The sequence below is a fragment of the Caretta caretta genome, chromosome 12 (assembly GCF_965140235.1).
Source record: "Caretta caretta isolate rCarCar2 chromosome 12, rCarCar1.hap1, whole genome shotgun sequence".
In the NCBI taxonomy this organism is placed as follows: Eukaryota; Metazoa; Chordata; order Testudines; family Cheloniidae; genus Caretta; species Caretta caretta.
Window position 1 is genome coordinate 28,794,179 of NC_134217.1, and position 18,083 is coordinate 28,812,261.

Here is an 18,083-nt window from a genome sequence, read left to right on the forward strand (position 1 = left end):
TTTCTTTAACTAATAAATACATTAAAAATAAATTTAGGGGGTGGGACCATGCCATCCGGTGCCATGAAGAACAGAGGGTTACAAATTTCAGCTAGTACATTGGCTTCAAACCATTATTGTCCAAGGCTATGAACACTAGAGGTTAGAGCTTGTGGCTGCATGGAGATGTAGAGGAGGATCAGTGGATTGAAGTGTGGTCAAACAGTGCAAAATCCAGCTCAGATTTCCTTTTACTTTGGCTTGGGTTTGTGCAAAAGGTTTCATAGGTAAGAAAGTCTGGTCTAAATGTTGGGCCTGTAACATAGTTCAAAACCAGTTGAATTTTACCTGGGTTTTGGCTTCATTATTTTTTTCCCTCGCAGATCTAATTATTTGTTGATTTTTCTATTCTCCATTAGAAATTTTGACTTGGCTTTAACCCACTCTTCCTCTAAAAACAACCATTATTCATGTTTACCTGGAAAGATTTACATTGAGCTTACCACCATGCCTACCTGCAAATGGCTCAAAAGGGGAACGTGTAAATTAAATATGCAAAACAAAACAAAACAAAAAACACTGCTTTTCTCAAAAATACTGGTGAAAAGTGTTGGTTGGTAAGTAATAGGTGGTCATTTAGGTGGATTTAAATTGATTTTGCTTTCTGCAGCTTCAGCTTCAGCCCCTGTGGCCTCAATACTACAAATACTTGACACTGCAATCGATGCACTTGGTGTCAATTTAGCGGGCCTGAAGACCCGGTAAATCGATGGCAGAGTGCTCTCCGGTTGACTCCGATACTCCAGCTGTCTAAGAAGAGTAAGGTAAGTCAACTGGAGAGTGTCTCCCATCGATGCAGCACAGCGAAGACACAGGGGTAAATTGACCTAAGGTGTGTCGAGTAGCTGGAGTAGCTTAGGTTGACTTACCAGGGTAGTGAAGATGAGCCCTTACACTTATGCTTAACTTTAAATATGTGGTTTTGCCCATTGACTTCAAAGTAACTATGTGCATAACTCTTTGCAGGATAGAAGCGTGCAGTCAAGCTTTTCCAAAACAGATACCCTAAAGTTAGGCTCCAAAATCTATAGTTAGGCTCCAGAATAAATAGCCTGATATTCCAAACTGATGAACACACATTCACTTCAATGGAAGTTGCTGAGTGCTTTAAACTTTTGAAAATCAGGCCTCTTTAATAAAAGTCTAATATAGATTTAGGAGCCTAATAAAGCTATTTTTGAAAATCTTGGTTTACATCCATCTATTTTTCTTCTACATAATTCTGAAATAGATTCACCTATAATATTAGGTATATATTTGGTTGAAATATTAAGCGCAATAAATCATTCAGCAGCACTACCTAGACTATTAGTATTTGTTCTCATCTAATTAACACTCATTCATCTATTGTGTTTATTTTAAATTTACAGAAAGAGAAATAGCACAGATCATTTTTAACACACCATTTCCTGGTCAGAGAGATACCACAGGTCCTGATCCTGCAAACACGTCTGCACATGGGCTTTACTCTGATTTCAACGTTATTACTATGAGTACTAAATTTGCAGGATTGAGTTTGCAGGATTGAGGCCTTACTTTTGTTACTACTAATAAAACAAAAAAGTGCTTTTAATAGTGATGTAAAGTGTATATGCTTTAACTTTATGCTCTAGGACTACTCATGGGTTGTGAAGTTAAGTACTTACAAAAAGCTTTGCAGGATGGGAGTGGAATCAAGCCCTTTGTGATGATATGGAATTTTATCTAGCTGAGCTCTTAAAAATGGGTATGCATGCACAAAGATGTCTAAACTTTTCTACGCAACCCAACTTTTCAAAGCATTCAACCGTTGCACTATAAGACAGTTACAGCCACTGGCTTATTAGTTCTACACAGGTATCATATTTTTAACCATTAATATGCAGACAGGAGATGATTAAATGGAGCTGTGATACAATGTGACACTATATAATACATGAGAATGGAAAATATGAATTTATAACCATAAATCATGTATTAAAATTTATATGACATGCTCACATTGATGAAGACAATGCAGAAATAACAAATACTGCATATGCCACTTTCATGCTGAAAAAGAGAACATTTTCTTCTTCTAATGTTATCTTATTTCTGTCTTCTATTTCAGATTCAGTTGTTCAGAATGAAACTAATGCTCGCCACATTGCAAATACAGCTATGGTACAACTAATTGATTTAACATTTATTTCCAGTTTGACAGATATCAATCAACACCTTCCCTCCAAGATCCTGAAGTATGGTTTTCTTCTCCAGAAAGTTTTAAAATAAAATTGAAACCAAACTGCAGAAATCTTTATTTAGCAGGATGAAAGATATAGAGCATTACAAGTTAATATTTCTATATGAGATTTTGCAGTATAAATCAACTACAAAATTTCCATTCAAAAATATGAGTATAAAACATTTAAATGTTACACGTTTGGGCCCCAATCTTGCAAAGACGTTTGTATATGCTAAATTTTACTACTCTCTGGGACTACTTGCTGTTGTAAATTTAAGCACATGCGGAGTGTTTGCACAATTGGGGCCAAACCAGATTCACTGAAGTCAATGGGACTACTCTCTGTGTAAAGTTATTTACAGGTGATTAAGTCTTTGCAGGACTTATCATTTTAAGGGCCAAATCCTGAGATCATTTTCTAGTTTCTCATTCACCCTAGTTTCTCACTCTAGTGAATGTACCAAGCCGTTGCTAGCTTTGAGTGTGATGGACTGCAGGAGTTGGTTCTTAAATGTATTTTAAACTGTGTTACTTAAACCTAAATTAGATAAATAATTATAATATATACTATAAGGAACAATTCTTTACTGGCCTTTATGAATGGACTAGATTACCTGCTTTTTTACAGTAACAGTGAGCTACAATCCAGATCAGGGCCCTTTTGCACTAGGCACTGTATAAACAGAGTCAGAGACAATCTTCACCCTGAAGAATTTATCATCTGAGACAAAACAGACAATGGATGGGAGAAGAAATAAGCACAGAGAGGTAAAGTGACTTGTCAAGGTCCCAAAAACAGAAGTTCAGTTGCAGAGCTGGGAATAGGACACAGGTTTCTGGAATCTCAGTCCATTATTAGAGCTAAATAAATAATTAATCTATTTATTTTTCTGTTTGCAAAATTTTCATGAGCACATTGTGAAAATCTTGAATTACTCATTCTAAATTATTTTATTAATCTCCTCCCCTTCTATGAATAGCCCAAACGTGTGTGTGTAACACTTATATTCCGACTTTATTTTGTACTATGTTGAATAGTTTTATAAGTCTTCAGTGCCTTGATTCTGTAAACACAGCCTTTCCTCACAATACTGCCTTCAAATTGAGTGGGGTTACTCAGATCTTTAAAGTTTGCTGGATCAGGACTAAAACATTGTTTTCTTTTCCCTAATCACTCAACAAAGCATTATTCAATTTATTTATTTACTTGGGTTTATATTACAGTAATTCTGAACAATTAAATATACAATGTAAAGTTTTGTTTTGGTGAACAGTCAAATTTAATATTTTGCTTTTTGTGACTATTTTTGCTACTCAAGTCCAGTCTCGCAAAGATGAAAAATGTTGCTAACACAGTTTAATAGAAATTTGTATTAAAATTCAAATGAATATTCATGGATGTTTCATCAGATGTTTATGCATTAGAAAGGAATACACGCATGTCCTGGGCTAGCTGAATTAAATTAATTTTATAAGTGCATCAACACAAAGCTGTGCATAAAAAAAATAATTTCAGAAAGGATTTTTTCATATTCTTTTACTGTCACTGTCCATCTATAGATCTATCTAATCTGTTTTATATTATGCCCATCACCGTGATATTAGAGTTCCTGTTCCTTTCAGCTGAGAAAAAGTAATTTTGTGTACACATAATTAAACCTCGAGGTCTGTTTTGTTCTTAAACAAACAAACAAACAAAAACTTCACAACCCCTCACTCTATGCATCTCATTAGTCCTCTGGCTCAAGGGTATACATGGCATCCTTCCTGAAATAAACACTGACGGACAGATCCTCAGTGGGTATCACTTGGCTTCACTGATTTGAATAAGGCAATTTACAACAAATGAGAATCTGGCCTAGAATGTTTAAGTTACAGTGCTAGCTGGGTGGCAGTCAGCTGTCCCTCAGCAAATGCTTTTTTTTTCATCAGCTTCTTTCAGGATGTGTTAAGAAAGGAACATTTTGTAAGATCTTTTCTTGGGGAGAAAAAAAAATTGCTCTCCAAGTAGCAAGCTCTAGTTTAGGGTATGCTGAATGGAAAACACAGACAACCTATTAGCAGTTAAATAATAAAAGTGTTGAAAGTCAGCAATTTTCTTTTACCGAGTTTCATTTTAGTTCAGTGGGAATACATTTCCAGGGCCCTCTCCCTGTGAGGTTAGAGAAAATGACAACTTATCAGTTTTGTAGGACAACGAACTACAGTTCTGTAGGGATCGTTCATTGCAGTGGCTCGGGAATGCCAACAAAGAACACACATTCTCTTGCGGTACACAGTAGGCTTGCAGCACAAGAACTGTAGAATCCTTGTCTTAGTATTAGTACATCCTCACCTGATGAAGAACAGTCAGAAAAATCTAACATGCCGTGACTTTCCTGAGGCTTTGGGTTTGAACGAGAACAAGTTGAAACACAAAAGAATGACAAAGAAGGAAAGAATAATTTAAGAACAAAAAGATGATTTGTTTTCCTTCCATAATACTTACATATAGAATTAGAATGGGACAAAATACATCTAATACTCCAGATATACTAGAAAGTCTGCCAATGTCTCAATGTGAAGGAACTTTATATTTCTTTCGGTAATCAGAAATGCATTATGTGCTAAATCTCATTCACGTGATGTTCTTTTTCATGATCTGGAAGTCAATTACTTCTGTTTGAAACCTGATAGAATAGTTGCTTCATGAATGGTTCATCACATAAAAATAAATTGTTGGTTTTATTAGCTTCAGACTGAAAAATTGAGGCATCCAAAATGAGAGACCACTTCTGAAGACTTTGGCCATGTTTTATCAGTAAAATGATTCCACGTGGTATTATAGTATTATTATGGCTACTATTTTATTTATCATTCAATGTATTATAATCAGAACAATCCATTCGTTTGTCAAGGATAACATAATGAGTCTGTAACAGAGACTCTAGGTCCAGTTATGGCTACACTTTGGGGTAGCAGAATTGTTTTGAAAGGCAAATCTAGACCTGAAGGAAAGGAATAGCACCTATGTCTATCAATCCATTATCTACTAGATTATGCTGTCTGCCATGAATGAAGTTAGCGGATGGCAAGGATCAATGCCAGAGGGAAAACTCCCCATTTTCATTTATATTTTTAAATCTATCCTACTAGCCCAACAATGATCTGACCAAGTTTTAGCAATATAAATGCTAACATTAAAACATGAGTGAGCAGGTTTAGTTAAAGACCATGGGGGAGGCTAGATTTCAACTTGACCTGCTCACTCATGTGAAAACTACAGACTGCCTTTTCTTCATTAGGAATCTACCTTAGGTTAGTTAACTTGAGTTAAGAACACACTCTTCTCCCCACCAGTGAAGTCAAGGCCAGAGGCAAGATTACTATTTCTTGGGGTAGGGCAGCGTGTGTCTGGCCTGAGAGTTCTATGAAGAGAGCTGCTTCTGTGCTGCTTCCCTCCTACCTCTGTTCAGAGATCCAAAACGTATGCATCTGCAAATGAACAAATTACCCTGTCTTCTGTCTCCCCGATTTCTTATTAAACCAGAAACCACCTTACAAAGACCCGAATATTGGCCACTGCTTGGCCAAAGGGGCAATAATATACTTTCCCCAAGAGAGAAAATATTTTATGGTGATGTTCCCGAAAATATGTAATCGGGCACAATACTAGAGCAACTCTTTTTGTTGCTACTCTGCTGTTTAAAAGCCAAAGACTGAATTTTATTACAATACAGTATATGATTTGACAATGATGTTGGTAACCAAGAACAGAGGTATTTTATTTCAGGAACCTCACACCATGCATAAAAGCGATGCTTAATTGCACCAATTGTACTGCAACTATTAGTTAACAACCGCAACAAAAGAGCCATTATAGATTTTATATATAATTGTTAAAGGGATTCATAATAGAGTCATATTATGTAAGTGTGCACTCATTATGCACAGTACCATACCATTCTGAGCTGTAGGAACATATGCTAGTTCAAAGATATAACAGCAAAACTCTTATGAGAATGCAAATATCTTTAGAAAAAAATTAACATAGCTAGCAGTTAGCTATTAGTAAAGTAAATAGTTTCAGAATGATTACTAACACAACATGATGCATATGACCTAACTGGGAATTTACATGCTTTATTTCTACTTTAAATAAACCATTTGAGTTTCATTTTATTCAGGTTGTCTTCATGTTTTTTTTTTTTTCTTTTTGCTACAGTGATCCAATACAGATCAGGAACAATTCTGACAAAGTAATTAAACACGTGCTTAAGGCAGAAATGTCCCAAATGAATGATCACGTCAATACAGTGGTAAGAATTTTCATCTTCAAACTCATTATGATGCTACAACACAATCCTCTATGGCAAGCAAATGTTATTGTCCCCTGAAACCTCCCCTTACTATTGCCTATCTGTGCAGGTCTGTGTATTATCAAACCTGGTGTTTTAAAATACCAGAGAAATCCCTTACATAAAGAGAAAAAGGAAGCCTCCTTCTTATTGTTTTGCCAGCTAGGTACTTTTGGAGGCTTTATCCTGATATAGTTTTGGCTGTACCAACCTGTTGCTGTCGTACTCAGGATATTTTTGAAACAGAGCTTTTACAATTTTCCTGGAAGCAATTCACATATATATAAATAAAGCTTCATTTAATGGCTGAATATCTTAAATCTCTCTGTTCCCTGACAAAGACAAGTTGAAATTTCTAACCAGAAGACACTATAACTAACCATTGTCTTCCATGGAAAAACAATACAATCCAAAGATTCCTAATAAGCTAAATTAGTTTTAAAGTAAAAAAAAAAAAAAAATCCTAAACTCTTGGGGGGGAAAAAATCCTAACAGTCTTCAGACCAAACGCTTCCATGACAAATTGTGATCTAATCAGGAAGTGTAACATTCACAAGCAATACACCTCCTGAAATAGGAACATTTCTTCTCTATTCAAATTCCTGCTCTCTGGTCTACATCAGAATTTGATAACTGTGTTTATCACCAGCTTCTACATACACTGGATACAAATCCCCATCATCTGACCCTTGGCACCCTGACTGAAATTATTGGAGGGGGACAAGAAAATGAAATTCTAGGGTCTGATTCATGGTTACATATTCTGTACGTGTAAGAAGAATCTAAAAGTTTGGAAATGATCCCTGAAATTATCCCCTTGCACAGAGAACCTCCTTGGCAAGTGCAGATCCCCAGTAAATCCTCTATATTGGCTTTGCTCTCAGACCCAGCCATGTTAGATATATGGACAGATTGCACTACATTATGGCTATCCTCCATTTCTCAGGGCTTCTAGATGACCCTGAGATGTTCATTGGTAACACATGGCTCCGAAAGAAGGCCAACAGAAGATGGACCTGGATCGCACCAAACGCGAAGACAAAAATGAAATTTATTACTTTCTGATTGATAGAGGATGCACTGTGCAGGATATTTCAGTAGTGCCATCACTCCATATCGGTAGTAATCATCACCTACTGAGATTCAGACTTGCGTTCATCGTGAAGGTGGAGAAAAAGGTGCTGTGTATGGCGAACAGAAGGCACCAACCGGAAGCTTTTGATGAGGCAATCCTGAAGGAAAACATTTTTAGGGAAGATTGGAGCCTCCTGGAAGACTACAACAACAATTATGAGAACTTCAGTAAGAGACTGAAACGGTGTGTGAAATCAGCTGAGCGTGAAAGACCAAGAAGAGCTTGCAGAAGAATCTCGGAGAATACAAAGACTTTATTGGAGAAGAGAAGGAAAATGAAAAGAAATTGCAGCGACAGGCTTGAGTACTCCCTTCTCTGCAAGCTCATATGAATGAAATTGAAGGAACACTTTGAGAAATTTCAAACCAAAAATCTCCTAAAGGCTGCTGAAGATCGTAAAAGTCTCAAAAAAATGCAAATTGGAACCTGCATTGTACAGGTCATCATTATAGGCTTTGAAGAAGAGTGACGAAGAATCATTAACCAATTCAACAGAGACGGAAGCAATCTGCAGGGACTTCTATACCCAGCTGTTTACATCCTGTATAGACATCCCAATGCCATCACTTCAACAAACCGATGAACGCATACTCCCGGTTCTCATCAGCGAAGTCCATCATACAGTCCATCAAATGAAAGAGGGGAAGGCTCCAGGCAAGGATGGTCTGACAGCAGAAGTGCTTAAGGTGGGAGGTCAGGAACTTTGAAAGCTCTCGCCCAAAGGTTCAGCCACTACCTGGAAAGCCAGGTTGGAAAGAGTCCAATACCCTCTTGCTGCATAAGAAAGGTGATCAAGAAAATCTAAAGAAATGTCACCTGATCTGTCTGCTTTCGCATACCTATAAGTTGTTCACTAAAATAATAACAAATTGACTGTTGCAAAACCTGGATGAACAGCAACCTAGAGAGCAGGCCAGCTTTCAAAGGAATTACAGCACGATAGACCACATCTGCACTCTAAACCAACTACTAGAATGTTCTAGGGAATACAAGTTCCCTTTGTGCATTGCCTTCGTGGACTACGAGAAGGCGTTCGACAGCATAGAGACTAATGCTGTTCTTGAAGCCCTTTCAGAACAGGGCATCACCGCGAAATATATCACATTACTAAAGGAAGCGAACTATGGCTGCAGCACGGACATATCACTGTTTGATACTCCCCTCCAAATCCCCATCAAGAAAGGTGTGAAACAAGGAGATACAGTTTCACTAAAATTATTCACAGCCTGCCTTGAATTGGTTTTTCAACGATCAGACTTGAAAGTAGTGGGGGCAAAAGATCTATCTTGCTTTAAGATTAAACTCGATAAGTTTATGGAGGAGATGGTATGATGGGATAACATGGTTTTGGTAATTAAATATTCATGGTAAATAGGCCCAATGGCCTGTGATGGGTTTTTAGATGGGGTAAGATCCAAGTTACCCGGGAAAGAATTTTCTGTAGTATCTGGCTGATGAATCTTGCCCATATGCTCAGGGTTTAGCTGATCGCCATATTTGGGGTCGGGAAGGAATTTTCCTCCAGGGCAGATTGGAAGGCCCTGGAGGTTTTTCGCCTTCCTCTGTAGCATGGGGCACGGGTCACTTGCTGGAGGATTCTCTGCTCCTTGAGGTCTTCAAACTACAATTTGAGGACTTCAATAGCACAGATATAGGTGTGAGGTCTTTTTTAGGAGTGGTGGGTGAAATTCTGTGGCCTGCATTGTGCAGGAGGTCGGACTAGATGATCATAATGGTCCCTTCTGGCCTAAATATCTATGAAAGGCAGGATTAATATAAAGAACAAGTGGCTAAATCATTTCAGGTTTGCAGATGATATAGTACTAATACAGCCCAGCTTCAGAGAGTGCTTAAAGAACTGAACGTGAAAAGTAGTCAAGTCGGATTAAAAATGAACCAGTCGAAAACTAAATGCATGAGATCAGATGTCCTGCCAAGAACCCAAATAACTCTTGGAGGAGAGCAGATCCAAGAGGTTGATAAATACGTTTATTTGGGCCAGAAAGTCAACATAAGCCATGATCACAAAGGCGAAATGTCATGCAGAAAAAAAACCGGATGGTGCGCATTCAATGATATCAAGGACATCCTCCAAGGAAAGATCAGCAAAACAACTCGTGCAAAACTTTTTAACTGGACCGCGCTTCCAGTGATGTTATATGGCAGCAAAATGTGGTCGCTGACAAAGATTAAAGAACATCAACTGTCTGTCACACAGAGCGTGATGGAATGAACATTTTTGGGAATTTCGCACTGTGATCACATCCCCAACGAAATAATTAGACAGCAGTCTGGAGTGAGAGACATTGTTGTTGAAAACAGGCTCAGCAAAATGCTGTGGGTGGGACATGTGGCCTGACTCAGTGACAACAGATGGACTGCAGCTATATCCGAGTGGTATCCGCGAGAACAGAAATGGCCACACGGTCAGCCTCCAAAAAGGTGGGATGATTTCCTAACAAGGAGATATGGAAAAGCATAGCGAAGGATGACCAGAGCAAGAGAAGATTGGAAGACATGTTGTGATCAGCTCAGTCTCAACTGATGAAGGACCAACAGTCTATGCAGTCTACGCACTCTAGGTGGCCATGAAACCCAGAGCATAAATCAGAGCACCCCTCAGACTGCTGTATTTTAAGCCTATTGGATTATTCATGTGCTTAAAGTTTACATATTTTAATTACTCGCTAAATAGGGGTTCTACAGCTACCATCCAACATCTGCCATCCAAGCAACTCCTTTAATGCTGGTTTATGTATTACAAACCTTAGGACTGCCCCTATTTTTTGGTGCTGCCCAAACTGCCAGTAAATGGAACATATGGCTTCAAGTTCATGAAAATGGCACTGTGAAACATTGATCACTGGCACCCACAAGGGGTGTATTCTTCCTAAGACTGATTAATACTCCATTAGCCAGGTGGGAAATTTGCAAACAGCACAAATAGAGCTGCTTCAAACCCTTTTGTTTTTTGCTTTTTCCCCAAATGTTTTTTAATTGAAGAAATTTCAACCAGCTTTAATAAGAAACTACATTTGATGAATAAATTAGTCACTAGGAAATAGTCTGACCATGCATTTCAAAAATAATTTAATATACACACTGTAGTGTGTAAATAATACCATCAGGAATAACATAACGAACCTCAGGTAAGACAAGGTGGGTGAGGTAATATCTTTTACAGGACCAGCTTCTGTTGGTGAGAGAGACAAGCTTTTGAGCCACACAGGGCTCTTCTTCCCGTCTGGGAAAGGTACTAAGAGCGACACAATTAAACACAAGATGAAACAGATAGGGTTGCATAAGTAGTTAGCACATATTCTAAGGGACCATTCATGGTGAAATGTCCTGTTAACACCCTTGTAGTAATAGGACTAAAAGAGGGGTTAGTGGGTTACAAATTGCAGTAATAACCCATAAATCCAGTGTCTTTATTAAGACCATGATTTTTAGTGTCTAGAAAAGTTATGAATTTAAGCTCCCAGGCTTGTCTTTCGAAAGTGTTGTGCAGGTTTCCTTTTAGTATGAGGACTAATTGGTCAGATAGAGAGTGGTCGCTGTGCGAAAAGTGTTCACCCACAGGTGCTTTTCTTTTTTATGGTTTTCCTGTGTGAGTTCATTTGAGAGCTTTATGATTGCCTGTTTTCAACCACGTAGATGTTATTGGGTGCATGGATGAGGTACGCCACATGCTGTGACAGCCATGTGTAGGACCCATGGGTTTTGAAAGGTGTATTGGGGGGAAGGGGTGTTGATCATTGTATTAGTGGACATATGTCTGCAGGTTTTGCATCTGTTGTTTTGTCAGGGTCTGGTGCCGCTTTGAATTGGTGTGTCCTGGTTTTTGGAGACCTTGCTTGATGATGAGTTTGGAGAGGTTGGGTTGTTGCTTGAAGGCCAGAAGAGGGGGTTCAGGAAAGATTTCTTTCAGGATGAGGTCCCCTTCGAATATGAGTTGTAGTTGTTTGATACCTCATATGGTTTCAAGTGTGGGATGGTAGGTGACAGATGGGGTTTTCTGTATTGTTGTAAAATCTTTCTATATTCAATTCTGTATTGAAGCAGGTTCTTTCAGGGTATTTGGGTAGCCCGTTCCATAACAATCTTCTTCTCTTGTGGAGTGTCCTTCTTTGTTGAAGGTGGATTTGAGTATTTTAAGATGTATATCCTGGAGCATAGCATCTGGTATCTGAGTGCCTAGATATAGATAAATTTCTTGGTGTGTTTGGAGACCGACTCCCTCATAGATTTCTGCCACAACATTTACAACCACCACCTGTCCATTAACCTCTCTCTGGAACATTCCCACACTAACATCAACTTCCTGAACACCACAATCAGCTGCAAAAATGGAACCCTACAGACAACTAGACAGAAGAAAGGCACGGATCACCACACCACACCTCCAATCACAGATCCAGTAACCAGACCTCAGTTAAAACATAACATAGATTTAAAGATTAGTGATGTTTGGGAATAAAATCCAATAATTTATTATCTCTAAACCATTACAGTCTGAATTTCTCATTAGCCCTAAATCGAAAAAAAACTTGCTTTTTATCTTCATCCCACCTCCAGAATCCATTCAAGGAAATTAATTATATACCCAAGACTCACAACAACACAAAGAAGCATGACTATGCAAGTGTAATCCCCCCTTTCCTCCCTGGATTACTCGGGAGCAGGCAACACTCACCTGTGTGCCTGATGTTGTTGACATTAAAGAAGATCCTGAGTATCCCAGTGGTGATGTTGGATAGGTGGGAATCCTCTATTTACCTCTCTGCTGCAGTCTCTTTACTCCTAAAGGAATTTAAAATTGATGGTGCCTCCAGTTGGGTGGCCCCCGTACACTCAATGGTGTGCCTTGGGAATCTCCAGGAATAAAGCAACTCTAATAAATAATAATAATAAAAATAACCTGTGGCATGGGTGTAACTCAGAAATAACAATTATAAATGATATACATCCAATATACTTAAATTAGAGTTAACACACTTTTACTTAACAATTTAAAAACAGGATATAACAGACTAAGATTATATGTCACTACTAATTTAAATCCACAGTGGCAGTTGAATAAACTCAGTTAACAAATATAATATACAATAATAAATGAAACTCATCTCACTGGCATTTACACTGCCACCATTTACCCCACCCTGGAGCATACACTCATCTGGATTTCAGAGTTGTAAACGCTTGCATGGGTGCGCTGGAAGATCTGCAGCTGGAGACAGCACTCTGTTGGTTCTGTGTATCAGTCCAGCCAAGGCAACAAGCCACACAACCCCTCTGACGATTAAAGCCAGCCCCACCATATGTCAGCGGCTCTGGGTCCTGGTTCGGTGGGACGATCACTCGGCATCTCCTCAGACTCAGTCTCTCTGCTGTGCCCTTTCCCTTGCAAGTACTTCCCCAACCAGAGTGGGGGCTACTCACAGTCCTTCAGTACAGTCCCACCTTAGTCAGTTCTAGGCACAACAACAGTCTCTGCCCTGGCTCCAGTGAAGCCTCCAACAGCCTCTGAGGCTTCCTGCTCAATCAAAGCCCCTCTAGGCTTCCAGCGGCTTCTGACTTTCTAGCAGCAGCTCCTGGTATGAACAGAGCTCTACACTTCTTCCCAAAATGGAGGCCACCGCCTGCTCTCCTTGCAAGAGCAAGTCTCTCCCCTTTTCCCCAAATCATCATGGGAATTGTCATCTCTAAGGAGAGATTGCAGAACACAGGATCTTCCCAACTGGAACACTCCCAATAAAGTTCAGAGGCCCCTCTAGTAAAGGGTGCCTACACAAGCAACCTGAGTGATTTGCAATTAGTTTAACATGTAGGTCCTAAAGTCTTTGGTGGTGGGGATTCTTCACTTATATTTGTTCAGCTAAAAGGAAGATTTCAAGGCACAGGAATCTTTGGGATAACATAATGTTTTAATTTCCGCCCTTCCCCTGATTGGGATCTATTGTAAATTTTCAGTGGAAAGGGCTGGGGGAAACTAATGTAAATAATTTGAATACTAACCATCAGTATCTAGGCAAAGTAATACCAGCAAGTCTGAATCTATTATTGTTCGCCTTTCCCCAAAAACTGGGGTAAATAGTGTGGGTACAAGCCATTTTTATACCAATATCTATTCTGATGTAGCTACAGAAGTATAGCTACATCAATGAACAGAACCCCATGTAGACAGAACCTTAGCACAACCAAATGAAAACTGAAGGAAGGGGAAAGACTGAGAAAAGCTTGGTTGTAAGTTTTCAAACACTCAAAACTGCATCAACCTGCTTTAACAATTAGAAACCAGTATCCAAACAAAGCTTCCCAGTTCTTTCTACAACAAAAATTTCCCCTCCTCTTCCCTCCTCCTCAGGCCTAGGAGGAAAAAGCCTGAGAGAATAAATGGACTTTTCAGCAGGATCTGACAGAGTGGGGAAAATCAGGGTCCTTCAGGCCAGGAGGGATCAGCTCCACACAGCAGCCCCAGGATCGTTCCAGAACAAAAATCAGCTTTATGCCTCTTTTCAGAGACTCCTGGCTGCCACACAACCTGGGTGCTGTGCTCCTTGGCAGTAGATCTGGACCCCATTCTCTGCAAATTTGTTTCCACTGTGCACCAGCTAAGGAGCCCAAGCTCCTTTGACTTGTTTTGTCTACATCACTATCCCAGCTCTAAACATTCCTAGGTCCCTGCAAAATTAGACACCCTGTGGTACATAAGGGGTGTATCTTCTGCATCGGGGTGACTAACAAGAAATTCAAACTACAATCCTGCCCTAATATAGCCTCAACTGGTTTTGTGGCTTTGTCAGGAGTTCATGAATATGATTTTTGGTGCTAGCTAGAGGAAGGCACTCAAGTATGATATAAAGGCATTCTCTCACTCCTGGGACTGAGTCAGTTTCTTCTTCTGTAGCCATCTCCACCTTGGGGCTTTGAGATCCTTGGCTAACAAAGTTTCAGGCTTACCAGTGTTGGAAATTAAAATAAAGCTTTTAAAAAAAAATGCTGTCTTCCATGTATCTTTGTAATTATGAGGTTACTGCCCTAGAATAATCATCTTAGGCTCCTTTCTCATTTTCTCATTGAATCTCTATAAATCATGGTTGATGGTGTTTCTCAGTAAATGACTTGATAGATTTGGAAGTGAGATGATGTAGTTAACTGAGAAGTTTAGCTTTGTTGTAAAATCTTTAAACATGAAGATTTTCAAAACATAGGAATCCAAAATTAGGATCCTAAGTAAGTGGCTGGATTTTCAAAATTCTGAGCACCTAGCAACAACTATCGAAGTGTTCATAAAATCAGTGCACTTATTTAAAACCCTAAATATGAACTGAGGAGCCTGGAGATATTTCTTTTTAGAATCTTGGCTCTAGCTAATGGATAACTCTGGTTATTAGATTAGTGGTGAAAATCATCAATGGAAATGTTAGGTTCCATTGGTTTTGTCAGGAATTACACAATAAGTACTTAACAATGTTGAATTTACTTTCACAGTTTAAAGGTTTTTAACAGAATAATGGAGCACTTTAAAGAGAAGTCTACAAAGTTAATGATATTTTACTTTCCTGATTTAACTTAAAAAATAAATTATTGAATCAGGTTATAAATCTCATTAAAATCTAATATCATTCAGCAAAGCTGCCTGGTGTGTATAATATGGAAAATTGGATTTCATTGTAACAGGACTATGTACAATATTTCAAGTTAATTACAAAGGCTAGTTTTCCCAACATGTAATGCTAGCTTACAAGGGCTGCCCCACGCTGCACCAGAATGTAAGTGTTCCTAAGAGACCAGATTAAATAACTAGTCATCAACACCATTCAAACTAATAAAACAAATCTCCATTGTACTAAATATTAATTCATGTCTTCCAAAAAAACAAGGTGCTAAATCTTCAAAATAGCATTCAGTGCACCTGGGGGAGGAGCAAAAGTAGTTTTCTGGAACCAATTCAGGCCTTATCATAAATCCAAACAGTTTTATGGTTCCCCTCCCCTCCACACTATGATTCCACTCTAGTGAGGATTACTCTTGCTCTAGTGAGGATTGCTCTAGTGAGGATTACTGGGCACTTTGGCCATGTTCCAGATATGAGCCTCACAAAGGGATGGAGCGGAGTTAGTATGGCTGGTTCTGTAGCCACCAAGGGTCTCACTGGGGGGGAAATATTCAGGACATGTTTACAACAACTCCTGACGTAGCACAAAGTGGACTTAATGGGGTGGAGGATTTGGCTCAAAAAGCTAAAACCAAATAGCTGCAATTTTGCTTCTCATTAGATTTTTGAAATTATGAACCGAAGATACAAGGACATGATCCACATGCATAGCAACTGTTGAAGTCAGTGGGAGTGCTGCACACAAACCCTGATGTAGCTCCATTGAAGACAATATAACAGCTCTCATTGATGGCAGTGAGGGTTGCATTGGGCCCATGGAGTGTTTGTAGATTTGTAATGAAATTTAAGGAACAACTTCTAGTATACCTTAAGTCAATTTTCTACATATAAGCCATGGGTGGTTAAAAATGTTCTGATGAAACTGTTTTGACAGAATATTGGGTTTGAAATATTTAGTGAGAAAAGTGTATACTTGCCATGAAAAAAACGATATTTTGGGGATAAAAACCTGAACTCCTGAAAACTGAAATGTTTCCAGCTGAAAGCTAAATGTTTAAATTCCAAGGTGCCACTGCAATACCTCACAGGAATTGTAGTTTGAGTGCCTCATTCTCCTACTCTTTTGTATGGGTCAGCTTTCCCAAACCTCTCATGTTAAACCATGACCACACAATGTTTGGGATTTCAATTTTTTAACTGAAAACTCAAAATTTTACCATGGCAAGTTTCAATGAAAATGAATTTATTTTCATTTTTGTCAATATTTTCAGTGGAAATGTCTCCTTTTTTCCAACACATTACTAATGTAAACACAGTAATTGTTTAGAAGCCAACTTTAACATTTAAAAAATTGTTTTGCAGCTAACTGCTATTTGAAAATATAAGAGTAGTACCTGGTCACACTTATTTTTTCATCAAAAGAAGTTGTAGTTTTATTGTGTGTTGTAAATGAAAATAGAACATACAAAAAGCTTCAGAAAAAAAAACCTCTCAGTATAAAATTGCAAGATTAATTGATTCCAAGGTCACAAGGGACCATTGCGATCATCTAGTCTGATCTCCTGTAAAACACAGGGCATAGAACTTTCCCAAAATAATTGTTAGAGCATATATTTTTTAGAAAAAAATCTAATTTTGATTTAAAAATTGTCACAAATGAAGAATCCACCATATGACCCTTAGTAAAATGTTCCTGTAGTTAATTACACTCACTGTTAAAAATTTATGCTTTATTTCCAGTCTGAATTTGTCTAGCTTCAACTTCCAGCCATTGGATCATGTTTTACTTTTCTCTGATAGCCTGAAGAGCCCATTATTAAATATTTGCTCCCCATGTAGGTATTTTTAGACTATAATCAAGTCACTCCTTAAACTTCTCTTTGTTAAGCTAAATAGTTTGAATTCTTTGAGTCTATCACTGTAAGGCATACAAGGTATAAAGAGCGCTAATTCCCTCTCCCCATATCTATAGCATCCAAATTGTAAAAATAAAAAGTTATTTCTATATAATGCTATAGGAACAGGATAACCAAATTAACACACAGCTTTTTATTTTTTTACCTAAATAAGTTCTAAGCCTGAGCTAAATCAATATACCAAAGGATAATTTAATGAAAAGACAACAGAAATTGTATTTTCTTGTTTCTTCAAAATAAATTAATTCACAAGGTGCTTTATCTTGTTTAAAACTTGTCTAAACCCAAGAGATACCACAGAATATCCTTTAATGTGGAAAAATAAACTCACTGCAGTGCAGAGATAGGCTTAAATGACACTGATAAATCAAATTTAAACGTCAATACTTTTTAGCATTCCTTTAACTACGCTCTTCTTACAGCTAATGAAAACCTTCAAGCAGTTCTTAGTGCCCCAACACTATTGATTACAAAGTACTATAATCTGCTGCTTGAAAACCGGCTTTACACAAATATGTAGAGGTTCATATTTTCCTCTTCCAAAAAAATATGAAAGTAATAATTGTAAATGAACTAAGGAAACCCTACTGGGATGCTGTTTTCACATCGCTCTGTTAAAACAATATAATCTGTAATGAAGTTTGAGTAAAGTACTATAAGTCTGAGTATCAGAAGCTTTTATTTTGTTAAATTGTCTTGTGACAAAAGTGGGGGTATAACAACTATAATTGTACATCTGTCATCTTACACCCCTGAAAACTCCCTTATTAGTGGTTGGAGCTGAAATGCATAACTCTTGACATCACAGTCACAATGTGTGTCTATCCTGACT

General features: G+C 38.2%; 1 long non-coding RNA gene across 1 annotated transcript in view; it reads left to right on the top strand.

Moving 5' to 3' along the window:
- The window catches only part of LOC142068629 (uncharacterized), a 174,998-nt gene that overhangs the window by 134,739 nt on the left and 22,176 nt on the right, over window positions 1–18,083 (top strand). Inside the window, exon 3 of the long non-coding RNA XR_012664508.1 lies at window positions 6,447–6,540. This is a non-coding gene — a long non-coding RNA (uncharacterized LOC142068629). The remainder of the gene's footprint in view (window positions 1–6,446; window positions 6,541–18,083) is intronic.